Source organism: Cavia porcellus, unplaced genomic scaffold (assembly GCF_034190915.1).
Source record: "Cavia porcellus strain 051 isolate PalLab524CR breed Dunkin Hartley unplaced genomic scaffold, mCavPor4.1 scaffold_17, whole genome shotgun sequence".
NCBI lineage: Eukaryota > Metazoa > Chordata > Mammalia > Rodentia > Caviidae > Cavia > Cavia porcellus.
The window spans coordinates 16,286,429-16,311,076 of record NW_026947500.1 but is presented as its reverse complement, the minus strand read 5'-3'; the positions used below and the strand labels follow the sequence as shown (position 1 = coordinate 16,311,076).

Genomic DNA, 24,648 nt, shown 5'->3' with positions numbered 1-24,648 from the left:
TTCACGAAGCAGAGGCTTTATTTCACGGTGGGAGCTTGCCCAGGGTTCTGGAGAGGAAGGACACTGCAGACCGCCCTATTGCTCCTAACAGCTACCCACAGCATATAACTGATGTCCAATGAAGCGTGCACATTTAGGAATATTTAAGGAATATACCTGGACGAGCTTGGACCTGTGTGTAGACCTGGAGACCATCACAATAATCAATCAGCATAACGAAGACCATCACCAGCCCTCCAGCCAATGTCTTCCCGCCTTGGTGCAGCGCTGCTGTCACTGCTGCCCCCCTGACTGCCACTGTGTTATTTTGCCTTTACTAGAATTTCATGTGTGAATTTTATTTAATCACATGTGATTTGGCCTCATTTTCTCCTCTCTGTGTAGCTGTTCTGAGACCCATGCATGTTGAAGAGGCATCGTTTTCCATCCCTTTGTGCTGTAATGATTTCTGTTGCTTTCTACTCACTTCCTGGCAGTCACAAGCTGAGCGGCTGTGGGAATCTGAGTGTGTGTGTTTGTGCAGAGATACAACTCCCCTCATCTAGGGTAAATGTGCAGAGGCACATCTCCTCTCATCTATGGTAAACACGAGTCGGCTGGGGCATATGGTAGATGCTGGTTTACCTTGTAGGGCCCAGCCAGACTATTTTCCAGAACAACTGTACTGTTTTGCAGTCCCACCAGCTGCGTGGGAGAATTCAGTTCCCGCCTCTCTTCCCAGCTCAGGGAAGCAGTGATGAATCTCTACCCAGCCATTGCAACAGGTGCAGGGTCTTCCCTCACCGGGCTTCTAACTTAGAATTCCTTAATGAAGACTGACGTTAAAAATGCTTTTATTTTGTCACCTTTTGTCATCTTTTTTGGTAAAGCATCTGTTCATAGAGTCTACCCATCTTAATACATGTATGTGTTAAATTTTTGTTAACTTTTTTCTCAGTCTGTGTCTTGTCTTTTTATTCCCTTAATGGTATTTTTCAAAAAGCAGTAGCTTTTACTTTCAATGAAATCCTATTTATCAATTGTTTTTTATTTTGCAAAAAGAAATGGCCAAACACAAAACTGCAAAAGAATTTCAGTAACATAGAAGAAAAGGAACCATACGATAAACAAGGAGTCGGCATAAGACAAGCAGACAGGGAGTCAGTTAGACCCTGGGGAACCTGACGGCAGCACAGCCAGATTTGCTGCAGCTTCCATGTGCAGAAGATGCCAGCAAGAGCGAGCCTCCCACTCCTGCTATTGCACACTGGAAATAGACTGAGAAGGACCACATTTGAACTGTTACACTGGTCTTGATAAGTAAACAGATTCAAGTTTCCTGCAGCAGGGGTCCTCAGCCTTTTTGGCACCAGGGACCTGCTTCCTGAAAGGCATTTTTTCCCTGTGTGTGTGTGTGTGTGTGTGTGTGTGTGTGTGTGTGTGTGTGTGATTCCCTTTTTATTGTATAGGTTGTTGATGCATAATAACTGCATTCAGCCCCACCTCAGATCATCAGGAATCAAATTCTCACAAAGACAGCATGAGCTGGGTCCCTCATGCAGGTGCAGCTCACACTAACGGTCCTGCTCCTGTGGGAATCTGTCGCCCACAGGGATCTTAGAGCGGGGGAGCAAGGAGGAGCTGCAGGCACAGAGGGTGCTTTGCTCACCTCCTAACTAATAGGCCACAATCCAGTACCCGTGTGGGCAGGGGGCTGGGGACCCCTGCTCTAACGCACACTCTCAGCTACTGTGGAATTACATTTGCTACACAGAACAGAAAAATCCCTGGAAAATCTGAGCATATTATGAAGCTAATGAACACATTCTCCAATAAGTCAATGCATCAAACAGAATTTGAAATAATGGTTTCATCGAGAGTAGCACGTTAAGGAAAAGGCAAAAGAAGCAAGGGAATTAAAATGCTCTTGTGGTTGGAGTGATTGTGGAGACTGGGTAAAACTCCCAGGCTTCCAGAACTAGCAGGCGGCTTCACTGAGGCTCCAGATGGGTTCCTTACATTGATTTTTTCATGTATGTGTACACTTCTAAATTTTCTTTATTTTATTTTTTCATTATGGTGGGAGAGTTTAACATTGGACACCTCAGTCAAGTTCAGCCTGATTGTGTGGACTCACCTCGCTGTGCAAGAGACCTTTAGAAGGCTTTCAACCCACAAAACTGAACCTGCAACTTCTTATTGCCAGACAGAATTCCCAGGGCCTGGGAGTCTTACTATGTTTTCTGCCCCGGTAAGTTCTAGTACTTTAGGGATCTTTAAGTAGAATCAGAAAATGTCTGCAACTGGCTTATTCCTCTTAGCATAACACCTGCGAAGATTCATCCCTGTCATAGCCTGTGCTAATTTCCTTTCTGTTTTGACTCAGCAATATTCCATCCCACGGATGCACCACATTTTCTTCCCTCCTCCGTCAGGGGTTGTTGTGAGGTTGTTTCCACCCCTTTTCGCATCCTATAGGCTGAATTCTCACTCTCTTGCTTGGTCCTTTGGTGAGGAGAAGTTAAATTTGATGCGGCCCTATTTGTCCATTTTCTGGTTTTGTTCTTTCTGGTTGGGGATCACATCCAAGAAATTACTGCCAAATCCAAGTTAGTGCCTGTTCTTCGGCAGGCACTTAATAGTTCTAGATCTCACTTTCAGTCCTTTAATACTGCCTGAGTGGAATTTTGTATATCATACAAGGTGAGCCACCAAATTCATTCTCTTGCATGTGGATGTCCAGTTTTCCCAGCACTCCTCATGAGCAGGCTCTCCAGCTCCCATTCTACAGCTTGGTGTCACTGCCAAAGATCATCTAATCCTCTGACTCTGAACCCTGGGCTCTCCATCCCATTGGTCTGTATGTCTGTCTTAAACGCTGTTCCACACTGTTTTGATTACTGTGCCTTTGTAATAAGTTTTGAAATTAGGAGGTATAGCTCCTCCAACTTAGTTCTCTTTCAAGATTATTTTACTTATTTTTCATCACCATACATTCCTCATAAATTTTTCTTCAAAATGCCATTGTAATTTTGACCACTATGCTTAGAAAAGATTTGTGTGTGTGTGTGTGTTTTTGAGACAGGTCTTGTTGTGCAATTCAGGCTGGACTTGCACTGACTTTGTAGCCCAGGCTGGCCTCAAACTTGCAATGATCCTTCTGCCTCAACCTCCTGAGTTCTAGGGTTATAGGCATGTGCCATGACGCCTGGCTTAGAAAAGATTTTTTAATGTTTTTGATATTCTTCAGTTTATCAAATATCACCTTGGCCTGAGCTACGGTCAGTCCTGGAGGACGTCCCTGGGTCCTTGAGAGGACCTGTGTTCTGCTGCTCCTGAGTGGAGGATCCTGTAAGAATTCCTTAGGTCCAGTTGGTCCACAGTTCTGTTTGAGGTTCCTGTTTTCTTACTGGTCATCTTTCTGGGTATCATATCTGTTCTGGAAAGTACAGTAGTAATGTCTACTGTTGTTATGCTTCGCAGATCTGTTAATGACTGCTTTGTGTATCTGAGGGCCCTAATGCTAGGCAGGCGTATGTGGGTTAATAATTGTCCTGTATTATTGGTGAACTGAATCTTTGATCATTATACAGTATCTTTTTTCTCTTGTTACAAATTTATGACTTAACCTATTGTGTCTGAGTAGGGGCAGCCCTGCTCGCTTTTGGTTTTTGTTTTCTAGGAATACTTTTCTCTGTTCCTTTGCTTTCCGCCTGTGTGTGTCCCTAGATCTAGAATGAGTCTTAATAAGCAGCGCAGAGTTGTTTCCTTAAACCCACTCACCACCGCCTGCCCTGTTTCGGGGTTGACCCATCTTATTTACAGAGGTCACCCACAGGCCGAAGCTTCCTGTGGCCATTTTGTTCATCGTTTTTTCTGTTTGCCCTGCAGCTATTTTGTGGCTTTTTCCCTTTTTACTGACTCTGTTCCTCTCTGTGTGTGTGTGTGAGCGTGACCGTGTGAGTGTGACTGTCTGTGTGCCTTTTCCAGTCCCGTGCTTTCCTTTCTCTCCTTTTTTTGTTGCCCTTTCATTTCCTCTCACATTCCTCTCTTGGGAATCTCCGGGCATTTCTCCAGGTTATCCTGGGAATGACACAAAAACTCTCAAGTCACAGTGTTTTAAATTGATAACAATCTTCCTTCCTTCACATAGCAAAACTCTCCTCCTCTGCAACTCTGCACCTTTATGTTACTGACGTCACTGCTTGGAACACTGCACCACCACACCCATTAAGGCAGACTTAATATGGTCCTTGTTATGCCTTTGGCTTGTAATATTTTTACAAAAATTAAAGGTAATTGACAGACCAACATTACAGAATTTTAACCTCTTCTACATATTTATAAAATCACAGCACTTTACATTTTTACGTGGTATACCTTGCTATCTTGTTTTTATCTATTTCAACTTGAAGAACCTCCTTTAGCATTCCTTTAGGACAGAAACAGCAGCTTGTATTGACTCAGGAAAATCTGAAGTTTTCCTTTACTTTTTTGGGGGTGGGAGGGTACTGGGACTTGATCTCAGGATCCCATGCTGGCCAGGCAGATGCTGTGTCACTGAACTAATCCCCAGTCCCTCTCCTGTAGTTTTGAACACCACTGTTACTGGATACAACATTCCTGTTTGGCAGGGGTTTTTTCTGTACTCATTAACTGTCTTACCCAGTGCTTTTCTGCTCTGTGAAGTTTCTGCCAAGAGACTCGCTGATAATCTCTGAGGAGCTCCCTTGTGTACAAAGAACTGATTTTCTCTTGTTGCTTTTAAGAGATTAATTATTATTGTTGTTGTTGTTTTGGGCAGCTTATTATGTCTTTGGGTTTCTTTGGGTTTAACTTAACAATACTTCATCGAGTTACTTGAATTTGTATATCTATTTTTATCCCAAATTTGGTATTTAGCCATTATTTCCTTTGTAGGCTTTATTGTGCTTCTTGGTGTGTGATAATTGTGCATACTTACATGACACAATGTCGCATTTCAATACCTGTGTGCAATCAAATCACAGCAGTCAATATTTCCATCTCCTCATCATTTCTCTGTGCTTGGAAACTCTGAACTCTTCTCTCCTAGTGATTCACAAGATGTGTGACGGGCTACTGTGAGCTGTAGTCCTCCCACCGTGCTGTAGGATACTGGAACTTGTCACACACATGGCCGTAGTTTGGGACCTGTTTCCTCTACTTTTACTCACCCAACCTTTTCCAGTCTTCTGCAGCCACTATCCAAATCTCTCCCACTTTCAGATCAATATTTTAGCTTCCTCGTATGACAGAGATCCTGTGGTGTTTTCCTTTCTTTGTCTGGATTATTTCACTTAACACAATGATCTCCAGTTCCATCCATTCCACTGCCAACAGCAGGACCTCATTATTTCACGGCTGAATCACGTCCAGCTGTGCCTGCGTACCCACCTTTTGTCCACTTCGCTGAGGCTGGTCACCGAGGCTGAGTCCACGTCTCAGCTACCGTGAACTCTGCTGCGGGAGCGTGGCTGTGCAACCGTCCCTTGATGGGCTTAGCCAGTGGTCGCGGAGACAGGCTTCCTCCTTCTTCCATGCTCACTCCTTTGGGGGATGTCACAACCCGTCTGCAGCCCTGCCTGCTGGTGCCTCACAGTGCCTTTAAACTATCTCACTTCTCAGTCTTTTCCTTTGGCGCCTCTGACTGAAGAGTTTCAAGTAAGCCAGCGTCAAGTTTGCTGATTCTTTCTCCTGCTCCTGCCTCACAAAGTCAGCTGTCCATCCTCCTTTGACATTTTTCAATTCAGTTAATTTACTTTTCACCTCCAGACTTTCTGTCTGTACATTCTCTGGTTTTTAACTCTGTGGTGAGTCTCATTTTGTTCATGCATCCTCTCCTTGACTGAAGTTAGCTGCCTGGGTTCTCTTTCAACCCAGTGACCACCTTGAAAATAGCTATTTTTAATTCTTTGCCAGGTGTCTGATAGATTTCAGGTCTTCAGGGTCCATTTCTGGAAATTTATTTTGTTTCTTTGGTCATCTTCTATGCCTCTGCCCTCAGTGATTTTTCGTTGAGTTTTGAGTATTGAAAAAGACAGCTGTCTTAATGCGTAAAGACCGCCTTCATAGAAAGAACACCTACCACAAACGCAGCGAGAGGCTCCGGAGCTTTTCTGGGCATGTGCACGCGTTCTCTGGGCACTGTCTGCTCCTCCTGGTGGAAGAGGCCCTGCTGTTTCCTGCATCAGCTGATCGCTGCCTCCCCCTCGTGTCACTTTGTGGTACTGCAGCGTCTCTGGTACTGATGCCCCTTGGCCTTGTTCTAAGTCAAGGTCCCCCAACCTGGCACCCAAACTGTGCTGGTCTGTGGCACTGCAGCTCAGGGGCCACAGCTCAGGGGCCACTCTCTGAGAGGCCCTCAGAGGGAAAGTGGAAGCTTCATGGATAGTCCAGGCTCCTCTTTTCCTCCCTGGGAAATCTGGGGTCCAGCGGCTTCCCCGATGGTGATGGAGGTCGGTGTCTAGATTTCCAGCCTAACTGCAGGCGTCGTTTGTGCCGCTGATGTTATTTTGTTGTATTTCTAAGGTCCATTAAATGAGGACAGAAGTAAAAGAAAGTTGGAGCAACCACAGCTAAAACAAACAAACATTATCTAGGACCCGAGACTCATGTCTTTTCACCTGCCCGACAGGACTCAAAGGGCCATCAGTGATGTCCAGCGGCCCGACCCAGCACCACAGGCCTGGCGGGCTGTCTTGGGAGAGGGCTGTGTGCAGCTCTGAGGCTGAAGGAAGTGGTCTTGCTGCCCGCACAGGTTTTGTTTCAGCAGGAGTCCCTTCCTCGGTTAGCTCCTAGTCCCGAGAGCTCCGGCATTGCCCTGCAAACTGCGAAGCTCTCTGCCCACTGAAGGGGGAGAGCCAGTGTTCGGGACTCTGCAATCCAGTGGTGCTCCACGTATGAAGAGACCCCTTATTCCCAGTGGTCTCCTATGTGCATGTGTGCGTGCGTGCATGCATGCGTGTGGGGTGGGAGGGGCCCTGCTCCTCACAGTGCTGGCTTTCTTCTCTGCAGTTTGAAGCAAAGTCTGGGATTCTGCAGACATTTTGTGTCCCTGAGAACAGAAAGCAGGCAAGAGGAGGCCTACGGTGAGTAGCTGGATGAACCCTGGTTTGAACGGTTTTCATTTGCATCTGAAATACCCTGTGGTGCAGGACCCCTGACTGAGACCTGGACAGAGCCGGCACCTTGGCTCTGCCCCTTGTCCAGCAACTTTGCAGTTGGGAGGTCACCTCGTCCATGCTCCTAGAGTGTCCACGACCTGTCATCTCCTGCTATGTAATAACCTGTCCCAACTTCATGAGTCCAGATCCAGTTTTAAAGAACTATTCCTCAGATAGCTTACGGTTTTCTTCCCATTCCTTTTTCAACTTACTTTGAGACACAGTTCCCAGGCTGACTGGAGCATGATACTTCTGGCCCCAGCTCCTGCCCTCTGGGGTTCCAGGGCAAACCCTCCTTACTGTGCTAATCTGCCCCCCTGCTGCTTCTGCCTGCCTCCTGCCACTTTTTTTTTTCTTACCATGTTGTTATTTAAGACTGTTTCTGTCACTTACAGAAACTGAAGGGAGCCAGTGACCTTTCTTCTTCCTTTTCACGCTTGCAGACCTGGACCATAGAACAGCAGTCGTTGATCTGAATAGTAAATACTGCTCAAGACCAGAAAATCTGAGCCGGGGCTGGTGTGGTGCCTCACACCTGCAACCCCAGCCCTCTGGGAGACTGAGGCAGGAGGATTGTATGTTCAAGCCCAGCCTGGACAATTCAGTGAGATCCTGATTTTTTAAAAAAAAGAGAGAGAGAAAAAAGAACAGGGCTGGGGATGCTGCTCAGTACGAAGGCCTCTAGTTCAGTCCTAGGCACTGGGAAACGATCTGAGTGAGTTATGCCAGTGCAAGCCTGAGATCCCAGCGCTCCGAAGTGCTTCCTACAGCCAGTCAGCCCAGTTTCTGTTCCTCTGGGCCTTAAGCCTCCAGCCAGGCTCCAGTCCAGCCCAGTTCCTAGCATTTCTCCGCGGACAGCTATTCTGAAACGTGCAGGAGTATTACCCTTCCCTTTGCTGCCCTGTGCACAAGGCAGGCCACGGTCTGCATGGAAGCTGCGGCGGTCCTTCCTCCACCAAGTGCAGGCTTCCCTGCTGGCCCTGCTCCTGGGGAGAGACACAGTGTAGACCGTGGGTTCCTCCCTGCCATGCCTGTCGTGTCCTGCTGTGTGCGGTTGGCATATGACCACTGAGAGCATTTAGTAGCAGCAATCAGAAGAGCAGGACAGCTGCCCAGGGCAGCACGTAAGTGAGCAGTGTGGGTTCGGGCTTTCTGTCCCACAGTCCGCTCTGCTGGAAGGGAACCAAGCCACCCTTCTTGCCAAGGGCTTCTGATGTGCTGTGTTACTTTCCACACCTGCAGCAGCGTGGTGCTTATCTTTCTCAGCCCACTGCCAGCCGCAGCAGATCAGAGCCAGCCAGGGAGGACGCTGAGTAAAGCTCCAAAGGCTCCCACCTGTCACAGTCGAGAAATACTGGTGTCTTAGAGGAAATACCTGGAGAGTCTGGCAAAATGCTTCCTGCCAGGCTTAGTTTGCAGTGTTGTAAATCTGAACTCTTACACCTTCATAAATATTTTAGAGGGAAGTTGGACAGCCAGCACAGGCCTGCTGCCAGAGCTCCACTGAGAGCAGAGCCAACCTTCTCCTTAGCTGGTTTCCAAGTGTCTTCTAGCAATGAGTGCTACACATTCGCATGGCTGGTCTTCTGATGGTGCTCACAGAATGCAAGGAGGACCAGAGGCTGACCATGGGGAAAGGGTTAGAGCAGCCCTGGGATGGATGTTGGGGAAGAGTCCGGGGCCAGAATCCAGCCAGTGCTCCTTTGCCCTGTGCACAGCTCCTTGATTGCTTCCTGGTTCTTGGGAGCCAGAAGGACAAGGGTGAGCAGGCCCTGCACCCCTCTCAAGCACAGGCCAGGCCAGTGCTGAGCTGTCCACCGTGCTGGAGTTCGTAGAGAAGACTGGTGCAGGCTTTCTGAAAAGCACGAATCGTGGTGCCTGGCATTGTGCGCTGATGGCAGAGCCAGGTCCCTAGGAGCTATTCGGCAGGCAGTCTCTTCCCGCTGCAGCAACAGAGGACTCCAGGTGCAAGAGGTCTCCCAGCCCAGAGGCCACACTGCTCAGTGAGGGCACAATCCAAAATCTTAAGCAGTATTCAGAGATCAAAAGAAAGACTGATGTTTCAAGGTTGGATCTCCAAGTATTCCAAGAAGGGAAAAAGTCCTTTGCTCCCCAATTGCCTCCAGGCAGGCCAAAGACGGACATGTTGTGCTTCTATCTCAGGGTTGCCCAGGGCAGACGTGACAAGGCTGGCGATGTCCTGTGTCAGATTTTCCCACCTGACTGAGGGTTCATGCACACTGAGTCCCTCTTGTCAGGGCCACGAGACCTGCTACAACGCAGTGAGATGATGCTGGAATCTCCCTCTGTAACTTAAGAATTTTACAGTGCCTGTGTGTAGTAGTGAATTCTCACTGTGTGTAGTGGGGAGTTCTGTTGATGGTTTGTGACAAGTTCCACCTGGAACCTTTGTGTCTGATGGAAATATGTATAAGGAGAAAATTATAATTATTTTACTTATCTTTTAATTAATACTCAATTCATTAAATTTTGGGTAAAAAGTTTTTTAAAATTATAGAATGTTCCCATTTTAAATAAATGTTGATTTTATAATCTGGTAAAAAAATGCTCTTAAAATCTCACTTTCACTGTGAAATTAGAAACGTAAACTACAAAGCAAACCTACATCAAATGCCCACTGGACTTAAAATATCACCATTAAAGCTTTTCCTGATCACTTAGGTAGCTTTTGTAACTCTAAGAAAATGTATTTTTAAATATAATAAACTGTGGCAACACCTTAAAAGGAAGCCTGAGGAAAGCCGGACCATGGTTCAGAAAGCTCCTGCCAAGCCAGCAGCCTCTCCGTTCAGACGCAGCATTGACGGACCTGGCTCCTAGGCTGCTGGAGCTGATAAGAGAAAATACTGTGGTCATCAATTGAAAATTGGGAATCAAACATCAGAGTTATAAAAATATCCAAGAGTCTTTTGAGTTACACTGGCATTTATTAGATTGAACCCTTAATTATGTTGATAGACGTCTAACAATAACATTTCTCTCAAGAAAACGCATCACACATTTTTTGTTTTTGTTTTTCCCATCTTCCCTTTGGAAACCATTTGCGCAAGCTTTATCACACTCCACCTCATGCCTGCTTCCCTGCTGCAAGGACACCACTCTTATTGGGGCCTGTCTGGGGCGCTGGCTTCCGAAGCTCATCTCTGTTTTGCTCTGGATACAGGTACTCCGAATTTCTCTGGAAGGCAGTGGTGGTGACCATGGGACTAAATTCTAACCAGTGGAAAGCAAGCAGATCAGAATTTCCGATCCATCTTTAGTCTGTTTCCCTGGCGGCTGACCGGAGGAGAATCCGGAGATGGGAGCTCTACTAAAGGCCCTGGCTCCGCATACGACCAGGTAGAAGAGCGCTGTCCCGGACTCCATCTGGCTCTAACTCAAGGAAAGAAACACGCTTTTGAGGCAGGTCACAGCTCAGTGGCATGAATGCCTGCCCGGAAAGCATGAAGTTGTGAGTTTGAACCCTGCTACCCAAAACAAAAAACAAACAAACAAAAATAAACATGCTTTTTGTACTGATTCTTGGGAACTATTTGTTACCTGTGCTAACTGGCACACATATGCCAAGCCAGGATTCAAATCTTTAAAGGTTGATTTACCTCAGTAGATCCAGCCATTCATTAAAAACTTAATACAATATATACACAGTCTGGGTCAATCAATAGCACTATCTCTGCAAATGAAAACCCTTCTAAACCTGTCCTGCAAGTTACCTCTCAGGAGTTAGTATCACAGCTCTCATTACGGGCTTCATGGAATTGTTATTGTCATTAGCATTATTAATATGCACTGCTGAAATGACTCTGTGTCCCAGCACTTCTCTAGGATCTCCCCAATCACCCTGATTCTCCTCTTATAGAACGTGCCTCTCAAGGTGACTGTTTGACACGCCTCCACCCCTTCCCAGAGAGTTGTGGAACCAAGTGCCGCCCACTCCCATTAAGCTCGTACCTGACTCTGACTTCCCTTCCTACTCATTTAAGAGCCACACTGGAAATGAGAGATTTTATGAGGATATGAGTTCACATTTCTGATTTCATTTTCACTGCATGTTTAGTTTTGTTTTGTCCTTATACAGAAACTCTCCAAAGCCTTTACCCCATATCCTGAGCCTCTGTAACAGACAATCACCCCACAGTGAGTGTATTCCAACACATTCTATTTTACCACACAAAACGTGTTTTTAAACTACAGTGTCTGAAGTTTCTGTCCATAATTGGAGAATCATGTGTAACAAGGGCGTCTGTACCAGCTTTGGTTCTTGAATGCTTCAGTGAGAGTAAATTTCAATTCCCCTTTCCTTCACAAGCCTGACATATTTCTTCACTAACAACATGATACTTTTTAATGTCTCCTTTAAAATAATCCCCAAATTCTCACAGATAAATAATGTAAACTCATCGCCACTCATCCTGCTGGGTTTTGGGGGAATAAGCACAATAATAACAAGATAAGGATGATTTCTAGGAATTTTCAAATCTCTTTAAGAAATGAACAATTGCTTTGTTGTTTTTTTACAATTAGAAGCCTTGTATCTAGATTAGTGGAGTGGAGGATGTAGATAGTGATAGCATAACTACCAGATTGTCAAAGGGGTTTCAGCTCCAGATCTCAGTTCACCACCCTAGAACCCCAGCCTCTCGGCGGGAGTGCGGTGCATCCCGGAAGTGGGAAGAACCTGGGCATCACCAGATTTATGGTCTCACTCTGGGGCCCTCACTGGGACATTTGGGAAAGTTAACACAAGGCAACTCTTGCTCAAAGCTATCAATTAGTCTTTTCTCTTTCAGTTTTTCATTTAACTTGTCAGCAAACACCAGGAGGTAAATACAGGAATGTGGGCCAAACAAGTTAATTTGGGTTTTGGGTCTCAAGTTGCCATTTACAGAGTATCCAGTAATAAAGTCAAATCAATGCAGTAACTAAGAGAAGTAAATAAAATCTAAGGTGATCGCTGGTATCTAATAGAATTGAGTTAATGCTTAATATTGCACCAGAGGTGTAAAACGAGGGAAAATGTGTCTCTAACAGAAGGGGAGGAAACAGTGTTGTGTGTTGGTGGTACAGTAGCATCTACCCAAACCCACTATTAGGAGGGAAAGCAAAATTATAGAGGGGTGAATAAGAAACCGGCTTCTTGCAGAGAGAAGGTCATGAATGTTGCTTTGCTATTGGTTCTAAACCTGACCCAGAGACAAGGTTAAGCAATGAAGGAGCAGACTTTGAAGAGAAATAAGTGGACTAACCATTTGCTCCAATAATCTAACATCTTTAGCTCAAAATGATTTTGTTCTTTGGCTGTTTCAATACAGCAGGAAATGCTAGGCAGACTTTAGGCAATCCTCCCATGTGCTGTAGATTCTAAAAAAATGGGTTTCAGATATTACTCACAATCCATTGGCATGGCCCACGGGCAGAGGGTCTGAGAAGAACTCTCTCAGGGGTTGTATCTGAGCTGGGTGGCACTGGAGAAGGGCAAGCCTGTGACTGTCATCACTGGACCGGAAGGAAGAGTCCAATGAGACTGACACTCAGACAACCTGTGTGAAGGCGGCTGTGGGACTTACCCTGTATCACTCTGTGAAGTGAGTTTGTCCAATACTGTACAAACCTCATATCAAACAACTTATAATTTGAGTGATCAGCGTACTGTGAGCTGAGACACTTGCCTCCAGACTGCAGTGTAGGTTTCGCTTTCCTTCTCCCGGGCTGAAATTTTCAGTTAGTAGCAGAATCAGCCTGGACTTTTTATGTGTGGCATTGAGAGCCTGAGGACAGGTGCTTGTGTTGAGAAAGTGGGCGGTCGTAGCACGGGACCATTACCCACGAGTGGCCATGGTGAGAATGGACTCCAGCTATGGTGGACGTCCTCCCTCTGCATCTCGTTTCCGTCCTGCACAGCTAAGCATCCTGTATGTCTGGCGTCCCCTGCGCCAGCCCTTACGATGCCTTGGGTCTCTTTTTGCCTTCATTTCCATGGCAGACCCTGCCACCATGCCGTTCTGCTGACATCTCAGGTGACAGCATGTGGGCTGTGTCTCTGTAGCCCCCAAGAGACGGTGCATTGTGACTGTGTGTTGCTCACTGCCTTGATTCAGGTGTAGATGGCAATGGAAGATTGCCTCCCACTGGAGTGGTCAACATGGAGACAGTGTGGTCCGGCAAGGGATTCCCAGCGCCTGTCTTGCACGGCTCACACAACCTGGAAGTCCCACCTTCACCACCCGCTCTCTGCTCACAGCTTCCAGTGCTGTTTCTTTGCATGTGTCTCCTTTATCTTTCTTTGCTGGCTGTGCCATATGGATGGTTCCTTTCATCTTTCAAAACTGTGTTCCATCTTTGATGAGCGTGCCTTTTCTAATGGCCTTACTTTGATTCACACCCTGGACTTTTCTTTCTCTGTAGCCTGTAACTTCCAATAGGAAGCTGTTTCAGCAGAATGAGTTTTTCTGGCTGGCTACAAACCTGAAAGGATTTTAGACAGCCTTATGGAGTTTGATGACTATGAATAAAAGTCACAGGTTCACTTTCTCCACTCAGAGATCTTTGCTCTTCTATAAATATAAGACAATTAGCATCAATCACATGGCTTGATACCCAACTTTCATGTTTATTACATTTTTCACAGATGGCAGAATAATAGAGCCGCTTCCAAAAAACATGTGCTAAGGGATATATATATATATGTATATGTATGATGTACATGCATGTGTTTATGCATATGTGTGTGTGTATGCATGTGTGTGTAGTTTGGCTAATTTTATGTTTTTCAATAATTTCTCTTTGCGTTTAGTTTTCATGTTAGTAAAAGCTCAGTCAAGTCCATATTTTTGTAGAGAGCTTCTAAAAGGTGTCCATCCATATCACCCTCAACTAGGAAAGTCAGACAAGGTTCACAGTGACATAGCTGAGACAGGACCCCTCCTACGATGCCCTGGGTCCCTTTCTGCCCTCGTTTCTGTGGCAGAGCCTGCCACCATGGCCGTTCTGCTGACATCTCAGGTGAGAGCATGTGGGCCGTGTCTCTATAGGACATATCTTTGGCTGTCTGAAAACTAAACCTCAGGCAAAGCGGCAAGGCTGAGGAGATATCAGAGTGGTTTGCATGGGGACTGCTAACACACACAGGTTGGTTTTTTTAAGAAAAGGTTAAAATATCCTTTGCTGTGCATTTACATTGGCACATATATCATGTATCGACATGTATAAAGATGCATACATCTGTGTATAACATTACATACATGAACATATATTTTGAATATATAGCATGCACTTATATGTATATATGCACGTACTGATAAAAAATATACAAAATATGATAAAAATTGCATAACAAAAATAATCACAAAACAAGTTGCATATTTTTTATCCAAAATTCTTGAAAATAGAGTTGTTTTAGGTTTTGAATTTTGTTGGGTTTGGGGATGTAATGAGATTTCTCTAGGGTAGAATCCAAGTCTAAACACGAAATTCATCTTTGTTTTATAAAAACTCACACACATAGTCTGAAGGGATGTTCACAGGCACACACATCTTTTTTAAAGCACAGCACCTCAATTTGGAGGGAGAGTCTGTGAAGGCCCGGGCTGTGCTGTGTCCCAGTCTGCCCCGTGTCACCTGGCTTCAGTTCTGTCCCAGGGAACCATCTGAGCCACATCACACTGCGGCTGGCTCTCCATGGCCTCCAGGCGTGAGCTCTGCTTCCAATCTTGCAGTTGACCATGCGATGTAGCATTATCAATGCTTGGGCTCCCCTGTGTGGGGTGATGAGCGCTCTAGCTGGGGGTGGCTCTAGGCCTGGAGCCGCTCTCTCTGGCACTGACTGGTGTTATGCAATTGAGTCAGCCTAGGACGTTCACTGTAGATTCGTTTCCTGTGAAGACACTGACTCAGCCTCCCGCACGCAGCAGGTGTTACAGAGACAGATGCTAGGTTACTCTAAGCTGTCAGTGCTGAGAAACTGCGGTGGCTGTCACTTACAGGGACTTTAGACCCCATAGTAAAGTACTTGGAGACTCTGCCATTCAACCTGCACTGAAATCGCTCCATTTCCCATACTTTATTCTAGATTTGAATTCATTTAGCCTTATCCACATACTTTTAAAAAATCCTAATTTTCTAACTTCCCCAAGAATCTTTTCAGTTTCTGTAGTCCTGCCACACCTGCCACAGTACTCAATCCGGAAAAGGACAATAACTTTCCAGCTCTGTTTCACCTATTCCAAAGGTCCTGGCTCAGTAAGTCCACCGTCAGCATCTTGAAGGTGTAGATGCTGCTCATTGTTCTTTGTAGATAAATCTGTCAGCACTTCACATCCTTGAAAAGTTTCATAGTCCGGTCCTCTGTGTGGGCCCACTGTTGGTGTGGTCCCCACCGTATCTGTGCAGGTGGTCCCAAGGTCCACATTCTGTCCTCCATTGTCAAGATGGTGGGTCATGCCACTAACCAGCCTGGGTGTATTTTGGATTCTTTTTTGCTCAACTTACAATAAGGTGAGTGATCCAGATCAAGGTAGTGCTTTGTCACTTCAGAAAGTTCTCTCTGCCCTCAATGTCTTTATTTTCAGATATTTGTGAAGTACTAAGAAATTATCGCTTGTTATTTTGCAGCTGTGTTGGGGGCTGCTATCTGCTCCGTCTTTGGACTCACCTGGGATTTATGAAGCCGTACCCTCCCACTCCCACTAGCTTTCATTTTGGTATTATCTGACACTTGTGGGAAAGCATTTCAGCTGTGATAGGAGTTCTTTGATTGCAAGGAGGGAGTCTTCCACAGTTCTATTTTCCATCTGTTTATTTCAACTCCTTGTTCTTTGAGCCACTGTTTCTTGTACCTGTTTGTAGCCGTCAAAACCTTCAGCTATGCCTTTTTCTATAGATGGGTTTAAACTACGTGGAAATTCCCCCATGCAGCTCCTAACCGGCTCATATCTGCCCTTTTAGCTTTAAAGCTGCCACCCAGTCTGATTCATGGATGTTCTAGGTGATGAGTACGGTGTTTGGGGCACCTTAGAGTATGAAAATGCTGGTTACAAGTCATGGCCAACACACCCACTTTTCTTTGTGATTTGATCGCAGGGGCATGTGTCTGTCTTCCTGGCGATTCTTCTGTGGACCTCTTCCCGAGTGGGCACAGCTCCCGTCGTTGCTGTAGCCGGCGTTACCCTTAGGACTACCTCTCTCTTGTGACCATGCCACTGAGACACTTTTCCAAACACCCGTTCCGTGGTGGACCTCTCCCGTTAGTATTTCCACCAGGTGCTTAAGCTACCATGCTATACCTTGAGTTTAGTTCCTCACTTCGTTTTGACTTTTGCATTTTCGCCTTCACGGTGTTTGCATGTCGGAGTGGTACGTGACTTTATTCTAGCACATGCGTGATGTATTTGTCCAGTTAAGTTTCCCATATTAGTTTGTCAGTTTGCCTGCTATCATTTTTCCCGTTGAGGATCAAATTGTTAGAGCGCTGAGTCACCCATGAGCATGGACACCTGTGCTTCTCGTATCTCTTCCCATTGTCACTTCTGACCTAACTGATGGCCTGTGCAGGAATCATCGGGGACTTGATGTCCACATGCAATGTGACATCCTAAACTCGCAACTCTTGTTCCACCCTGTGCAGAGCTGTTTGGTGGGCGGAGTCTCTTCCTTCCTCCCTCTGCCTGCTTAGGAGGTGACCCTGTGTGTGGCCTGTGTCTGCACTTTCTTCCCTGGGCGCTTGCTGTTCATCTCGTGGGATCGCCTGTCCACATGGTAGATGTTTCCATTATTTGGCCTCAGTGACAGTGGGCTGCCCTGCTTGCTCGGTTACTTTCTCCATTAAGAGCATTTTTACTGTGCTCAGAGGAGCCTGGCATACCTGGGGCTCAGTCCTTCAAGGATCTAAAAACATAGGGATTTATCCCAGCTTATATTGAGAAGAATATGATTATTGCTACGTTTTCTGTATAATGTACATTTCTCTACAGTTCTGGGTGCTCTGAGTGGCTAATTTAAAGGCAATCTCAAGTACTCCACTCAGTGTGGCTCTTTCTCAGGTAATTATTGCTTTCACACAAGTTCTCACAAGAGTACCATGTACACAGAAGTCTGATAGTAATTTATGTTCAGTGTGAGAATCAGCATGAACTGATTATTACTTTGCAAATTAGTGTTTTTCCTCTGATAGACTTCTCATGGTTTGGCCACCTGCTCTTTCCTCCTGGGAAAATCCATCTCATTTGCCACCATAACTGACCTGCGATTTGTGACCTCTAAGAAGAAAGACACTTTTGTGGTGTGATGAACAAGCTTTGCCTTTGCTGTCACAGCACAAGGCCGAAGTGGCTCCACTGAGGTCTAAATGCCCTGGCTATCAACTCACTGCCCACTCTTACCCCATAAATATCCTGAGCTCCCGGAAAGGGTGACTGTGTGCCTTCCCCCACCTCACAGCTGGCTTTCCAGAAAAAGAACTAAAAGCTGTCCACTCCAGACCGCATGTCCTCTCTTTCTAACTACACACCCCATGATAAGAAACGAGGACTTTGTTCCTAACCTCACACACCCCTCTAACAGCAACACACCAGACCCCCAAGGCCACTTGAGTCAGTTAGCCACGTGGATCTAAAGCTTTGAATTCAGCCAGTGAACTGAGAGCTCAGCTGCTCCTCCTGTATCCCAGATGAGAGGGGCTAACCACCTTTGTTCTGTGTTTCTGTGACTTCAGGCATCTACCTTCCCATGGAAGGAAAAGGCCTTGCCAAGATTTCTTGATGTGTAAGTGCTTTATGATCTACACTGACAAGTTTAGTCTGGGGCTCAACAATGATGACTTTGTATTGTGTCACCTCTGAAGATGAGAAGCTGTGTCCCAAAATTCCCTTCCTCATGCTGTTCTGGTAGAGGCCAGGTACACAAGGACTGTGTGCTTGTGGGAGTGGAGATGAGACAGCATTTGGTGGCCTGAGAGGAGGCTGAGCTCCCATATGGGCACAGGACACATCTGTATCCTCTGCTCTTGCAGCACTTGGCTCTGTGATGTGCAGGTCCATGTCCAAAGCCACCGCTCCTTCTGCAGGGTGTCCTCCTCTGACTGGGACAAAGAGAGCTATGTGTGCCCACCTTGCCCTCCTGCCTTCTGTTTGTCCATGAGAGTCCAGTTTACTCTGGACCACTTCCAAAAGCAGCATGGAATTCATACTGAAAAGTACACACACCTTAATTCTGGTTCTTTTCAAATATATGCCGTACTTATAGATGCTTTCGTTTTCCAATTGACTTTATTGATCATGTGCTCCATAATGTGTTATTTTTAAGGATTGCCAAGATGGACTCAAAGTGGCTTCTCACAGAGTCGGATGTGGAGGGGCCCAGAGGCTCCGTCTGCACACCGGACACCAAAGGACTCAGTAGAGGTCTGGAGCTCTCTGCGCTGCCCCATGCAGGTCCAGATCAGAAGGCGGATGGGTCTGCACTGGAAGCCAGGAGGTGATGTGCAAGGTGAAGGTGGAGCCTGAAGCTCCTGCACTCCTCTGGAGAGACAGCGGCAGCTCTGTCCTTCATTTCCCCTTCACACCATCCAGACAGCATACTGTCCTAGGGTGGGCCCTCCACACCCCAGGTGTGGGACTGCTGAGCCCATTTAGCTGGGCTTCTCTTACTCAAGTTGACACAGTTAATCAGCTATCACAGGAATACTCTGTAAAATTCAGTAAGTGATTAAAAACACCACTGTATTCAGCTTTCAGCCTAAGGAACAAACTGTTGACCAATGGTTTTGCAGTCCTTGGAAGGATCTGCTCACATCCATCAACTTCCTCCACATGTGCTGTATACCACGATCTTACAGCCTAACTCTGTCACAGCTGTGTTGTTTTATATGACATGTAACTTCAAATAAACCTTTTAGAATGTCTTACTTGCTTTTTGACTTTAAACAAATGGAATCACACTGCATGCATGTTTTGAGAGTGTTGTCTTTATTATATTTGAGAAATTTACTTGTATTGTGGTCAGGGTTTGCAAGGAGAACAGCTATGTACAGGACTTAGAATTTACAATATTATTTTCAATGGTCACCCAGAGTTAAACACAAGAAAGTGCAGGAAATCTGTCCACAACACAAAAGACCTAGAAAACCCAGCCAAGGACCTGGATCCCTCAACAATGTCCTGCACAAGTCTAGCTAATGACCCAGAACCTATGCCATTGCCTCTCACGAGTCCAGCTGGAGGTCTAGAGCCCATGACAATACTCCAGCAAGTCTGTTTTATGGATCTGCACTGGCAAGGACCAAAGGTCAGCAGTGGAAGGTAGAAAGTCTGTGCCAGTAGAGTGAAGGAGCTGTGCTAGTAGACTGAGGGCTCTGCACTGGAGCCAGGGCTCCCCCCAAAAGTACCACAGCCATCCTCAGTGACAATGAGGTCCCAAGCTCTTCTGAGGAGTGGAGTGCATGTCAGAAAGCCAATGTGGCAAGCTTCTCCTGGAGATTAAACAGCACACATCTTCCTCTCCAGAGCCAGGAAGCAATGCTTGAGGTAAGGGCCAGAGCTCGTCCAAAGTGGACCACAGCCACTCTCAGTGACAAAGCTCCGATCTCCTACAATGACAATGCTCGAACTCACATGAATTGAAAGCCGAGTGGCTCTGAGCATTGGTGGAGGAGGAGCACTGGTGTGACCTGGAGAGTGGGGAGTGGAGTTCAGATAGTGAACTGTGCAAAATGAGGTTCTTAGGGCAATTAGGTGACCACTATGATGACAAGTTTTTGTACCATTTTGGAGGGAGTAGATGGTTAAGGTGGTGTAGTGTGAAAGGTTATTATACATAAAGATATTGTGGTGTTTGCTGAATTATCTGTTGGATTTTGAAGGTACTAAGGTACTAAGGATGATTTTTATCAAGAGATCCTATTACAATACTATTATTGTAATACAATGGCCTACAAAAGAGTTTTTCTTACCAGATTTAGAAGGGTATAAACACATCTATTCCTCATCAATATTGTAACAAAGCCATGTTATTAGCATCATTATGCCTCCTGTGACCACCATAGCCAGTGTGAGCACACAGAGAGGAGAATCTCCAAGGAAGACAAATGTCCGAGCATCACTAAGATGGAAATAAGTGGACCATAGGTTGAGGACCAGCAAGAATCAGTGGAGCTCTGATGGCAGGAAAAGACAAAGGCTTCCAGGTCTGGCTGTGTGACCACAGGACAAAGTGTGTCACAGTCCTGCAAAGCCTAGTGATTCTTTGGTTCCAAACAGCAGCCCAATAAAGTTGCGGTTTAAGTTCCCTGTCTAGGGGTTGTAAGAACTAGGGAGATGTGTGAGAAGGCAGGCAGGTAGGTTTGGCTTACGGCCGCCCCTGGCCCTGCAGTCTACAGAGAGCTACACTGGACCTCAAGAACAAGAAAAAAACAACCTTTCTTTTAAGAATTAAAGGGAAGACCTTACTTCTCTGGCCAGACGAGTTGCATCAGACTGAATTCAGGCAGAAATCCCTTCCTACGTATGTTGAACTGCAGCATTGCAGTGAACACATGCAAAGAGTCAGGATTAGCACATGATTCAGTTTCTTTAGTTTTCTTTTTAAAAAATTTGTATTTATAGAGAAAAATCAAAACAAAAAGGGTAGAAATAATACATAATTTAAAAAATAAACAGTAAGAAATTGCTAGTTGATAATTGCATTGTCCTTTTAGAAATAGTTGTTCAAGTTACAAAAGTGAAGCATACAAAGTGGACATTCAGACAGTGAGACTGCAAACACTTCTGTTCAAGGATCTTCACTAAGTGCTCCCTTTTTTTTCTTGCACCTTTTTATGTAAAAATTTGCTTTGGAGCGCCCTTTATCTGTAAGGCTTAGAAGACAAAAGGAATCAGTGGTGGAACGGAATCTTTGCTCTGAAGGTCTTTGAACAAGAGCACATATTCACACAAAAATCACGTGTTTCTTCCAGTTCAGTGAGAGATGCCCAGGTCAAAATCAGACTTTCACACTAGGGTTTAGAGACCAATGAGCAATGGCCGAGAGAAGGGGACACAGAAGGGTTCCAGGAAGGAGCACTGGAGACGCTTCCTTGGGCTTCAGAAGAGAAGAACGGAGGGAGCACAGAGCTAAGGCTCCAGGAAAAAGAGCTGGAAAGATGGGCGAGCACCCATGGGCTTCCTGTCCCAGGCTTTGGTCCTTTGACCTTCCTGCCTGTGGCTTCCAGGTACGCCTAGGTCCCTGCATTCCCTCGCTTTGCTGACATGTCCCAAGTGGGATGCTGGCAGGGCTCGTGCGTTCGGTAACAAAGCCCAGATTTGCACCCTACCCAGGAGCCTCCAGATCCCTATAGAGTGGGATGGCTCCTCACGCTTTCACTCCAGTCCTGGAGAGTAGTGTGTGTGCTCCCTTTTCTGGAATTCTGGCCCTGGGAGCTGGAGACCATCAAGGTGGTAAAGAGGGGAGAGGTTAACACAGGAACAGATTTCAGTGCACTGAGAAAAAGCCATGTTGGTAAGAGAGGTTTCTTGGTCTTTTAGCTGCTGATCTTTGAGCTGGTGTAGAAGGGCCGCTCCTACTTCCTCTCCTATGCCTTCACCCCTTAATCCATGGAGGACAAACCAAGTGCCCTGAATGACCTTGTTCCTCTGCATTTCCAAGTTGTATCCTTCAGTTTCCTAGAACAGGTTGTTATGGATCTGCCTCCCCCTCAAAGCCCAGGTGCTTGTAGGTGGGGCTTTTAGGAGGTGGCTGGATCTAGGGTGTGTGCTGCTGGGGTCAAGAACCGATGCTGGGATTAAAACACAGTGCATGCTAAGATTAACACTGCCCCATTCTGGGTGTGAGCGCTACACCCTAAGGGCCCACCCAGCCTGGAGATGATATAGGGGACAGGAAGAGGGCTACTGCTGGTCCTTTGTGCTCGCTGTATGCTGCCTTCCTGCCTTTTGCTTGCCATGGACTATTTCTCCTCTGTGTGGCCCCTCTGCCATGCCATGGTATAGACTGAAATCTACAAACTGTGAGCCAAAATAACCCTTTCCTCCCTGAACATATGGGTGGTGGGGATTTTGTCTCAGAAACAAGAAAAAGCAACTAAGACATAAGTCAAGCCGTTTGCTACCGTAGGACCTTTTCCCATATTCTTTTCTTTTCCTAAAACATTCTTTCTGGTTGTCTTTGCCTCTGCTTACCTCCCAATCTCATTTTCTGTCCTCAAGGTCCATCTCACCTAGAAGTCTCTTCCTCAGTTTCCAAAGCAGGTGAGATGGTCCTGTGTTTACTGTGGATCTGGCTTGGTTTCTCTTTTTATCAGCACTTAGCACGTGTGTGACAGCTTGTCTATGGGCCTCCTAACCAACCAGCATGCTCTGTTCCTGGTGGCCAGATCACACCTGTTTTGTCGTGTTAGCAACCCATTGCAGGGAGCCTGGCACAGTCAGGAGTTAATAACATTTATCAGGTGACTAAAGTGCAGGTTTGTATGAGAGCGTCCTCCTTCTGCTGATCTCAGACCCACATGCTAACTGGGTTCCCCCAGGGCAGACTCTTCCCCTCCTCTGCACCACCCACCACGCAGCTGTACTCCGAGCTACCGTCTTAGTGCACAGGAAATCCAGTGAGACTCTGTAATTCCGCCAACCCTTAGCAGCTCTCCCTTTACATTGCATAAATCCACCCCCAGGAAATCTTAAAATATCAGGAAAGTTCGCTGTCATCTTCTTTTAGACTTAAAACCCATGGCATCTGTGACAGCGACAGAAGTCCGTACTTAAAATGAGAGTCTGACGTCATGAGACTCACACTGGCGTGGTCTGAAATGCTCTTCTCTACGTCGCACTTGGAGGAGAACAGCTAAAGTAAACACAGAAACCAGACTTCTCCTCGGTGTTCCACAGCTATGTGTGGTTACTTTAGATTCCAGACAGAGTTCTGTCTTTTCATGTGATTCTGCCAGCGAGCAAGCTTATTATTATCTCACGGGTGACAGTCATCAAATTAAAATGCACAGCCATAAAGCAAGTTATAAAGGTCCAGACACCTGTAAGTGACAAGGGTTTGACACGGACTCCGTGTGCGGCTCTGACCCTGGATGACCCATCTGTCTGTCTTGCCGCCTCTGTGCTCCAGCCTGCTCTGTCCATAATGTTATTTACACAACAGCGCTTGAGACGTTGGTTTGGGTCTAATGCTTATGGATGCTTCCTAGTGTGAAGTGCGAGAAGATCTTCCTGCTTAATCCTCTCAACCCTCTGCCGTGAAAAGTCAAGATGCCTCAAGTTAGGCACCCTGAGGACAGGTAGAAGTCATAAGGTTCGTGGGTGCATGTGCTTTGTGCTCACTAGCAGCACATAGACCCACATGGTGAGCTTCGGCAGGGCAGGAGGGTGAGGCTCAGCTCCCCCTGCTCCCGATGGAGCCCCAAGACCCATGAGCCCCTGTGCAGTGTAAGTGCTCACTTCTCACAGTCATCCTCCAGCAAGGTCCCTGCGGGAATGGTGATAAAGCCAGTTTTCTGATCTCACCAAGCGTGATCTCACCAATGGTGATAAAGCCAGAGTTTTCTGATCTCTTCCCACCACACTGGGCCACTTCTGTTGCTCTTTTAGATTCAACATAGTGACTCTTCTGTAGAGACACCGATTGCTAAGGTGTGATTTTTACTCACTTACTGTGGATCTGAGTCTCGTGTCCAGACTATCGTCAGTTCGGGTGAATGTCTCACATGGCCTCAAAGAGAATGTATACTCTGCTTTTGGCAGAGGGAGTGCTTGGTCAGTTAGAATAAATAGATTAGATGATAGCACTTTAGCTTTCATCCACAGCTCATGGAACTTCTGCCAGCTCCGTCCACAGGAGGACACTCATGCCCTCAACAGGAACAGTGACCTCGTCTACTGCTCCTCTGAGTTCTGTCCGGTTGTGCGCTATGGCTTTGACGTTCTTTTGTCAGGAACCCCAAGGTTCTGTTACCTTCAGGAACTGCCCTTGTGTCTGACAGTCTTTTTGTCCTGAAGTTTGCTTTATCTAACTTAATGTAATTACCACGATTTTCACTGATCAATTTTAGTGCAGTATCTTTCCGTACTTTTTAACCTATCTGAATCTGGATGCTTACAGTTGGTTTCGTGCAGTCAACATAGAGGTGGGCTTGTTATTTTTATCCTCTCACAACATCTGCATGTTCCAGTTGTGTAATGAGACAATTTAAATGATTACTGTTATAGTGGAATTAATGTCTACTATGCACTCTCTGGTGTAACTGCTCTCTGCTTGCTGTATTTGCTCGTTACCTCTCCAACTTTAATTGAACATTTTATATAATTCAATTTCATCTCTTTTATGTATCAATTATACTTTTTTTTAAAAAAGTGAGTGGTATTACCTAACATGTACAATGTATGCTTTTTATATTTGAAATTCCCCCTCAAACAGCACTACAGTACTGCATACGTGGTGTGATGTCTTATGACACAGTATTATGATTCCT

At 46.0% G+C, this 24,648-nt stretch overlaps 1 long non-coding RNA gene across 3 annotated transcripts in view; it reads left to right on the top strand.

Annotated features, from left to right (window-relative positions):
* Positions 1 to 19,121, top strand: part of LOC101789143 (uncharacterized) — a 28,557-nt gene extending 9,436 nt beyond the window's left edge. For 2 of the 3 annotated variants that reach the window (XR_010040034.1, XR_216107.4), the window contains 2 exons: positions 7,015 to 7,088; positions 10,348 to 10,703. This is a non-coding gene — a long non-coding RNA (uncharacterized LOC101789143). Of the gene's footprint in view, positions 1 to 7,014; positions 7,089 to 10,347; positions 10,704 to 18,482 lie in introns of those variants that run through there. The other variant, XR_010040035.1, reaches the window with a different exon arrangement.
* Positions 19,122 to 24,648: the final 5,527 nt, after the last annotated feature.